This window comes from Siphateles boraxobius, unplaced genomic scaffold, assembly GCF_051911475.1.
Source record: "Siphateles boraxobius isolate OS27281-9 unplaced genomic scaffold, OSU_SipBor_1 12, whole genome shotgun sequence".
Lineage (NCBI taxonomy): Eukaryota > Metazoa > Chordata > Actinopteri > Cypriniformes > Leuciscidae > Siphateles > Siphateles boraxobius.
The window spans coordinates 5,545,139-5,555,600 of record NW_027508722.1 but is presented as its reverse complement, the minus strand read 5'-3'; the positions used below and the strand labels follow the sequence as shown (position 1 = coordinate 5,555,600).

General features: G+C 42.3%; 1 non-coding gene across 1 annotated transcript; it reads left to right on the top strand.

Annotated features, from left to right (window-relative positions):
* Positions 1 to 9,836: 9,836 nt before the first annotated feature.
* trnal-uag (transfer RNA leucine (anticodon UAG)) lies at positions 9,837 to 9,918 on the top strand. Its single transcript has one exon. It is a non-coding gene; the product is annotated as a tRNA-Leu (tRNA).
* The last annotated feature ends 544 nt before the right edge of the window (positions 9,919 to 10,462 follow it).

The following is a 10,462-nucleotide window of genomic DNA, read 5'->3' as shown; positions in this document are numbered from 1 at the left end:
CCTGGCTGCAAGGGCATCGTCAGAGGGGTTTGCTCTAAGTGCAAGGTGCACCTCTGCTTAAAAGGTGGGGTATGTGATTTGCAAAACGGCCGGCAGATTTTGAAAATACAAAACTCAAAAGGTCCTACCTTCTTTCCTCCAACGCTGGCCCTGACTCCACCCACTCGAAGAGGGGCATGGGGGAGGGGGGTATGGTACGACCGTTTGATTGACGCACTTACTGTCCAATGATTCTAGGTGGTCTTGGAAATGATTGGCTGTTTTTTCGAGTCCTGCCCGTTCCACAGATGATTAATTTTTTTTATTTTCATGTCAGTGCTTCTAACTCAGTGGCTGTAAGTGGGTTAGGAATAGGATTTCAAGTGATTTTTAAAAAATGGTCAAAAAAGAAAATCACATACCCCACCTTTAACAGAGAGAACAACTGCTTTAAGGCGTTTCACATCGAGTAGTTTAACTTGAACAGTTCTTATGAGGATCACCCGGGAGTTGGATTCAGCATATATGATTACTACACTCAGAAAGCTCAGAACACTGGTGCGTTACAGTAATATGCAGTTTCAGTGGCAACGGTTCCGTATGGCATACCACCTACTGCAAAACACAATATCTGCCCAACCACCCGTCATTCCCGCAATATACACAGGAACGTAATGACTGTAAATACTATACAACCTCTACAAATAAACCAACAGTGCTGCTGAGACCTAACCACAATCTCTCCGCAACCCAACCATACTTGCCAACCCGTTTGACTAAGGCTGTCGAGCCCCACTGGTGCGTTAATATGCAGTTTCAGTGGCAACGGTTCCGTATGGCATACCACCTACCGCAAATCACAATATCTGCCCAACCACACGTCATTCACGCAATATACAGAGGAACGTAATGACTGTAAATACTATACAGCCTCTACAAATAAACCAACAGTGCTGCTGAGACCTAACCACAATCTCACAATCTCTCCGCAACCCAACAATACGCGCCAACCCGTTTGACTAAGGCTGTCGAGCCCCACTGGTGCGTTAATATGCAGTTTCAGTGGCAACGGTTCCGTATCGCATACCACCTACCGCAAAACACAATATCTGCCCAACTTCCCGTCATTCACGCAATATACACAGGAACGTAATGACTGTAAATACTATACAACCTATACAAATAAACCAACACCCTTCAAGTTTTCAAGAATTCTACGAAACCGTAGCATGGCGGCCTGTACTCAGCCAGCTAGAATCTTTCTGTCTCAACCACAGCCAGTTGCTGCTCCTTTCTGCTGCTTCAGATAAGTTCTTTGCTGTGCGACGCAACTCTTGACCACTGAATCCGACGTCTCTGAGGATCCGGGTTGTAGAGTGTGCCACAAAACCTCGACAACCCACTTCCACTGGATAAACCTGGACTCTCCATCCTCGCTGTTCTGCTTCAGTGGCCAGATGAGCATACCGCAATTTCTTCCTCTCATATGCCTCATCTACCGCATCCTCCCATGGCACTGTTAACTCTATCAGTTGAACAATGCGTGCTGATCCAGACCACAAAACAATATCTGGTCGTAGGTTAGTGGTGGCAATCTCAGGTGGAAAAATAAGCCGTTGATCAAGATCAGCCAGCATCTTCCAGTCCCTAGCAGCTTCCAGTTGTCCTGGGCGAGAATTGGTGTTAGCACCTTTTCTTGGTGGTTGCTCGCCTGGGCGGAGGAATATTGTCTTCTGCGTGTAATGTTTTGCTAGAACAGGTTGCAACTTATTGGTCATACGACGCTTGCCTTCCAATGCTAAAGCCAAACATCGCAATACTTGGTCATGGCGCCAAGTAAACCGACCTTGGCTAAGAGCCACCTTACATCCTGTCAAAATGTGCCTTAATGTGGCAGGTGATGAATACAAAGGACAAGAGGGATCCTCTCCTACCCAGAGGTTTAGGTTCTGCGGTGATGGGAGAACATCATATGTTGACCTAATAAGGAAACTGATCCTACTCTCTTCCATTGACCAAAGGTCTTGCCAGCCCATTTTTCGTTGTTCCACACTCTCCCATCTCATCCACTCTCCCTGCTTGGCCTGGGAAATGGCCTTTATACATCTCATCCTCTCCTCCTGCTTTCGCACCTCGTTGACTACCAGCTTCCTCCTTTGAGCTGGGCCTGCCTTGTGCCATTTAGGAGGAGCTAAACTGAGCCCAAAACCCCCTCTTCCATGCTGTACCTGTCCCAGGATATCCCCAATTTGAAGGTCAGCCTTTGCCTCTACTACAGATTTCTTTGCTGACCACTTTCTACCAGTTTTTACCACAGGGGCTGCCTCCCTTACACATTTGTCGCGTGACTCTGCTAAAGTCATTTCCAGTCTGACCTTGGCACACTTAAACTCCTCGGTTAAAGCAGAGACTGGGAGCTGCAATACTCCTTTACTATAAAGTCCCACTCTGCTGAGGCAGCGTGGAACTCCCAACCATTTCCTGATGTATGAACTTATCAACGCTTCCAGCTTATCCACTGTTGTCAAAGAAACCTCATACACAGTCAGTGGCCACAGCAACCTTGGCAGTAGACCAAACTGAAAGCACCAGAGTTTTAGTTTGCCTGGTAGAGCACAGCTGTTTATGCTATTCAACCCTTCCACTGCTTGTCGTCTAACTTCTCCCACTCGAACTGTGTCCTTTAGATCCCCATCGTACCATCTCCCTAGACTCTTCACTGGCTTCTGAGAAACTGTTGGTATTGCCTCACCATTAATGAAGAATATTTTATCTACTACCTTGCCTTTAACTATTGAGATGCTCCTTGATTTAGAGGGCTTAAATTGCATTTGTGCCCATTCAATATTATCTGTTAACTTCCCCAATAACCGATTAGTGCAGGCTACCGTTGTAGTCATGGTTGTCATGTCATCCATGTATGCTCTGATTGGTGGTAGTCGCATCCCAGAAGCCAAGCGCTCTCCTCCTACTACCCATTTTGATGCCCTAATGATTACTTCCATTGCCATGGTAAAAGCCAGTGGAGAAATGGTGCATCCTGCCATTATTCCAACCTCTAAGCATTGCCATGTAGTGCTGAATTCTGGAGTTGAGAAACTAAATTGCAAATCTCCAAAATAGGCTTTCACTAAATTTGTTATCGACATCGGTACCCTGAAAAAATCAAATGATGCCCAAAGAAGCTCATGTGGCACTGAACCATATGCATTAGCCAAATCCAGGAATGTCACGTGGAGCTCCTTCCTCTCCTTTTTAGCTGATTGTATTCGTTGCCAGATAACACTGATATGTTCTAAGCATCCTGAGAATCCTGGAATGCCCGCTTTTTGAACTGAAGTGTCAATGAAGCCATTCTTTAATAGGTAGGTTGACAATCTCTGAGCAATAATGCTGAAGAAAATTTTGCCTTCGACGTTTAATAGTGAAATAGGGCGACACTGACTGATGCTTGTAGCATCTTTTTCTTTGGGTATAAAGACTCCCCCTGCTCGGCGCCATGATCTAGGTACAACCTGCTTTTCCCAAGCCACTTTTATCAATTTCCACAGAATCCTTAGAACTCCTGAAGCACTCTTGTACACTCTGTACGGAACTCCATTAGGCCCTGGAGATGATGAAGCCCTTGCCTTTCTCACAACCTGCTCTATCTCTTTCCACTTAGGTGCACAGACCTCCACTTGGTATTCTGGTGGATTGACAGGTGGGATGTCTGACGGAATTGACATAGGCTCATGCCTTTTTGCATCTGTATGCGTTTCCTCCAAATATCTCTCTAGCTCAACCCTAGATGCTTTTAAAGTGCCATTCTTCTCACTGGTGAATAACTTCTTTATGAATTTGAATGGATCTTTATAGAAATTAGCCCTCGCACGTTCCTTCTTTTTGTAGCGTTTCCGTAGTCGCTCAGCTCTGCGTAATGTTGCAAGCTTATCTTTTATGGCCCTTTGTAAGAGATTGAGTCCCTCCTTCTGACTTTGTTCCGCTCTTTTCCATTGCTTCCTCAGCTGTCTCCTTTCTCTAACTAACCCTTCAATTTTCTGCTGCCGTCTAGACAATCCAAGAGTAGTTTGTACTTTTTCCTTCCTTTTTTCCACACCAAACCTCTCACTTCCATATGCGTAAATGATGTCCCCAAATTTATCCAGCTTCTTTTCAACTGTACCAGTTAATCTTTCCAATGCAAATCATAGATCTGTGTTTACCGTGTCCCATGCAGTTTTCTCACTAGCTCTTGGCCATCTAACTCCAGGCCTATGGCCGTTGAGGTTCTTTTCTCTCTTATGCTGGTTAGTCTGACCGGGTTCACAAGAATCAATGTGTTCATCACTAACTGTGCAAACCCTCGTCTCCTCTATGACAGGGGTGCTGATATCCTGCGAACTGTGGTTTGCTTCCTGTCGCTGGATTTCATTCGACTGACTTGACTGACTCCGTAAGAAGTACTGATCAATGCGAGGCCCTTGTCCCTTCTCCCTCAAGCATTTAATTTTCCCTTGATGAATCTTCAAACCCCTGACCGTTGTCGCCTTGCTCCAGCCACAGACACAAGCTTGGAGTTCAATGGCTTTGCTAAAAAAACATCACTCCTCAAAGTCCTCTTTTACTGTATAAGTGTCAATGTAATAGAAAAAAATAACCCCTGCCACTGAGTCAAAGCCAGATTGGAATCAGCTATGGTTGGCCCAATTTACCCAACATAAATCAGCTGTGTGTCAATTATTCAATTGTTTGTTTACTGTATTATCAGCTGAGATATATTGTTTTTGAACTGATATCATTGCAGAAGCAGAGGTTGTGTCAATTATTCAATTGTTTGTTTATTATCAGCTGATATATATTGTTTTTGAACTGATATCATTGCAGAAGCAGAGGTTGTGTCAATTATTCAATTGTTTGTTTATTATCAGCTGAGATATATTGTTTTTGAACTGATATCATTGCAGAAGCAGAGGTTTTTATACTGTATCTAAGGTTTATAATATTGTTTTTGCTATTGTGGGATGGTGTGTGTTAACATTTGTAAATATTACAAAAACAATCCATAATTTTGTTGGGAGGTATAGCTTGTCTGTTAAGAAAATGTAAGCATTGTGGAAATGTGTTCACTGACTGCATATTGTGTGAAAACGACATGAAATGTGTGAATGGTATGGCCACAAAAGACCGATGCTGTGTTAATTGTGTTTAGAGTTTTGAAAATGTGACAACTGGTTGGACAAACGCTTGTTAGCGACTGAAAAAAACTGTAATGCATCATTGCTTCATTAAAGTATCAATTTCTTTATAAACAAAAACTGACCCCACCAACTTTTGAACAGTAGTGTAATTATTTCATTCAAACATTATATAGTACTGTATAGTATTGCTCTTAATTCATTATGATAAGATTTCCTGCATACAAAATACGTTTCTAAAAAGTGCACAGATGTGGAATGTGTCTTAGAATGCAATGTGGATTATGCCAGTACTTACAGAGACAGTGGTGCTTGGTGTAGGGGCACTGGACACTGCTGCGCTGGGTTGGTCAACAACCTAAGGTGGTCTCCTAGCCACACTGAGATTTGGCTTTGCAGCACCAATGTGGGGCCCACCAAATCTTGGCTTGGTAAACTAAAAAAGGGCAAAACAATTTAAATGAAAAGACAAATTGAACAGCACATTGGCAAAAAATATAATACAATTTAAAATGAGAAATTATCTATTGATCCTAGAATTCATTATATAACTAAAGGACCTGCTTTATTTCTTTTACTTGTTTTTTTGTCTGTGTATTACCACAGTCTACTACTTATACAGATTGGAATAAGCACAGTTAGAATAGAAAAATGTGTGGGAAGGTATTGCTAGAATGTGAGTATATAGTAATTTAACAAGTAACTTTTAAAAATGACTTAAAGGGTTAGTTCGCCCATTTAAGACATGAAGTTGTATGCAATCCTTACCAGCACTATAGTGTATACACACTGACCCACTCTGTTGTCACCCCCCCGGTCCGAGTTCTGACCGCTGGAAGTTTTTGAATGAAGTAATCCCGGCTACTTTCCGGGGCCACAAAACTGTGCGTTTTTACGTGAAAAAAAGATTTGCGTTTCAAAGCTTGATTAATTTAACACAAAAAAAAACACGCCGGGCAAAATTCATACCTCAGTTTTAATGCGGCACTATTTTCCTTCCGTTTCTATCAATCCGCGCTGCTGTCAATGTCAACAGTGCGCACGTGACGATCAGCTCTTCCATAGTGTTTACACAATCGATCGACAACAAGGTAAAAAATATTAAATTAACAATGGTGCGAACTTGTAAATTCCCAGGCTGTGACAACAAGGATGTGCCGGGATCAAAGTTCAAATTTCATCGTTTTCCTGTATCAAATATGAATATGAGACAGCTTTGGCTGGTTGCCATCGGCTACTCAGCGGGAGCTAAATTATCTCGAATAAAGGATTTTCGTGGTGTCAACTCCATATAATTATTAATTTATTAATGATTGTATTATTGTCCACTCAGTATAATAATAATGCAGTCAGATAGACTATTATATAGCCAACACTAGTCAAGACAACGTAAAATTAATAAATAAAAAACTACAAAGCAAGATGAGCGATCACACTTACTCTGCCGACATCTGACCGTCAAGTCCAGCTGGTTTGGGTCGCTTTTTCCAATTTATTTTAGGGATGTAGAAGAACGTCTCCAGGACACCTGCATTTAGCATCGCAGGGAACACGTCATTGGATGTAATGCAGACAGACGGTGCGTTGGCGTCCTCGTCAATTGAAAGGTTTTGCATCTGTGGCATGATGAGTTCCCATTCGTGGCAGCAATAGCTTTCAACCTCTGTTGGCATAACTTCACAATTGGAACAAGTGCACCACCATTTGTCATTCATCCTGCCTCTTGCTACAGCTGTGGTGGGCCCAGCATCAGATTGGACAACTTCTCTGTCCTCTCGCTCTCTCTCTTCCCGTTCTTTGTCCATCTGCTCAAGTTCGGCATCGGTATACTCCGGTTCATAAAGATATCCCTTTGTCGTTGAGTTAAAATTACTGTCTTCATCTGATCCGTCTGACACTGTGCTAAAATTAGTTTCATCATCTGAAGTTTCGTAGTCGGACATGTTGTCGGCGAGTCGCGCTATCAACAGCTAATCGTCACGTGCGCACTGTTGACATTGACAGCAGCGCGGATTGATAGAAACGGAAGGAAAATAGTGCCGCATTAAAACTGAGGTAGGAATTTTGCCCGGCGTGTTTTTTTTTGTGTTAAATTAATCAAGCTTTGAAACGCAAACCTTTTTTTCACGTAAAAACGCACAGTTTTGTGGCCCCGGAAAGTAGCCGGGATTACTTCATTCAAAAACTTCCAGCGGTCAGAACTCGGACCAGGGGGGTGACAACAGAGTGGGTCAGTGTGTATACACTATAGTGCTGGTAAGGATTGCATACAACTTCATGTCTTAAATGGGCGAACTAACCCTTTAAAATCAAAACTAGTTTGCACATAGTTTGTAAGAGAAAGCGTTTATTAACAGTAATGAAGGTTACACTTGAAATGGCTGCAAAGCAGATTCATGATAACTTAATTAATAATACGTGAATAATTAATTGTGCATAAGTGGAATGTTACCTGAGAAATACAGAATGAAAGACGTAGCTTCAATAGCCAGTTGAAAAAGATCAAGAGAGATGCCTTGAAGGACGTGAGTGTCCTTTAACCCATAATGGCAAAGGCCAATTAGAGAGAAAGAGGAGAATACAAGAGCAGAGCCCAGAGAAGAAAGAGAGATCACATAGGTTACATTGTCCTTTCACCATTTTGCTTGATCTAAACCCACCTGAGACAGTGAAACTGACCAATAAGCAGACTACAGCCGCCCCTGTACAAGGTGTGACAGCTGGCAGGTAGGTGTAAAAACATACCAGCCATTTCCACTGAACTTAAACCTTTATACTAAACGTATATTAAAATTGCAATTATTTAAAAAAAAAAAGTATTACCTTTTTTACAAACTTGGTATTGTTTTAGAAGTAGGCTGGGGTGGGAGCTAAAACTGACTCTGCGCCATGACCTCCTGTGCTGGTCCAGTAGCGGCAGACTGTTGTTCAACAACCCTTTTTGCTTGTCCACTGCTGTGGCCTGCTTAAGACAACCACAAAAACACATAGGCTACAATAATTGTTGAACGAGAAGAATTTTTTCAGTAAATTATAAAAAAATCAATAAATACAAGTTACATCTTTACATTGTTACCTTTTGAGTGTGAAAACCACACACGCATTTTGGGACCGCTCCGAGCAAGGTTGTCTGGCCGCGAGACTGGATCGTACATCTTTCAATCTGTAAATATTATCACACATATAATATAGAATACATGCATTTCTAACTTATCAGGATGAATGGCAAATTAATTTATTGTAATTTTCCAGGAAGTGTGTCATTTATTTTTATTCATGTTTTTTGAAGGGGAGATACAAACTGTAAAATTAGAGATAAAGAGTGAGTAAAGTTTGTATCCTCCTTTAAAAGAACAAGAGAGGAACATTTCACACCTTCAAAAAAAGATCCATTCACTCAACATCCCCACCCCCACTGCCTCAAATCTCTGAATCTCCCAGTGCAAAAAAAAGTTTTTTTTTTACATAAATAAACATAAATCTCAAATACCTGCAACATTATCTACATACATATCTATAAATAATGATGACAGAATTAAATGATTAGGATTACAATTATTACATCATGCAAAGGTGACAAAAGCACACTCACCCTTTGGTACACGTCATGCCACTTTTTCTGTCGAGGAGCTGGCCTGTTACCCTCATTTGATGGCCAAACTCCTGTGCTGGCAAACTTTTTTAGCCTTGCAATCCAGTCAGTATCTGACATGGCTTTATGGGATTTTTTGCCAGACATTTTTTTGTTGGGGGGCTAACGGTTAGGTTATATCGTTTTGAACAAAACTACTATAATACAAATTATTTCTTTAAAAAAAGCACACACGATATTTACAATTATAATATATACAATTATATACAAATATAAAATTACATTGTCCGAAAATAAAGTTAAAGTTACCGAAAAATAAGTTTCGCAGTACTCCGTTAAAATGATGCTGCCTGACCTCCGTGACAGTGATGCTCGACGTCTGAACTTTTTGACCTCTGACACGCCCCTCAGGATATGTCATTACTTCGTACACCTTCGGCTCAGTTCGGCAACTTGATTGACACTTGGCTAGCTTCCTGACTCCTCCTCCTAGCGGTGCTAAGCGTAAACGTGCCATCGACATTTCCTTGTACTCTGATTGGTCAAATGTCGAAAATGATAAGGAAAAAGTCAAGAATGGCGCTCTCTGATTGGCTGCAAATGTTATAATGTCGAGAATGGCGCTCGAGGCTGCAAATGTTATAGCGCGTCGACATGATTGGCTGTGGCGTTCAACATTGTTCAACATTATCCCCATTTTGACGGACTATCCTTCGGCAGCTGGCGTTCAGGCTCCAGTCTCTTCGGGGGTGTGGGTTCAAATCCCACCGCTGCCAAGTCTGCATTTTAGAAGGCAATTGTGAAAAGACTGGAGAAGTGACACTGCTTGCTCCCAGTCTCTTCAAAACTCAGCCGTTTTTGCTTTCCTTGGCCTAACTCGGCGGGCTTCAGAGCCTGACGATGCATTTTAGTGAGACTGGAGAAGTGACACTGCTTGCTCCCAGTCTCTTCAAAACTCAGCCGTTTTTGCTTTCCTTGGCCGAACTCGGCGGGCTTCAGAGCCTGACGATGAAGGTCCACACCCAACAATTTCTCTATTTCTGAAATTTAATGGCCAGAAAATGGCCCACTAGAGTAACCAAGCTGGGGGTAGCGTGGCCAAGGGGTCTAAGGCGCTGGATTTAGGCTCCAGTCTCTTCGGGGGCGTGGGTCCGAATCCCACTGCTGCCAGCAGAGGTTTTAATGAGGGCCAGACACCTAAAGTGTGCTCTGAAAAGGTGCAAAAGCAGCTGAAAATATGCACCCTCTTGAATCAGAGACAACAATAACTTGCAATTATTATAATGACACTTCCAAAATGAATTTAAATATAATAATAATGTATAGCACACAGGGGTCCCCAATCCTGCTCTGTGCAGGACAGTTGATCGGCAGGACTGGGCACCCCTTGTCAATGGAGTTTGCAAATTTGACTCATTGAGAGTTTTTGGTGAACTGACAGCTACCTCTTGATTTTGAGTTTAATTGCGACACATCTGGCTGCCATTTTGGAGTATGGCCCAAAGGCTTTGATCAGGTAATTCAGTTGTGTTTGATTAGAGATGGAATTGCAATCAGCAGGGAGGGATGCCTCCAAGAGTGTAACTGCATCCCCCCTCTACTTAGTAGGCCTTTCCACCTTTCGAGGAGCTCCTTCAAGGCATGAAAAATTTCAACTGATTTAACTATGGAGAAGTGAGACACTAAAAGAAAAATTTGGCGAAAATGGCCCACG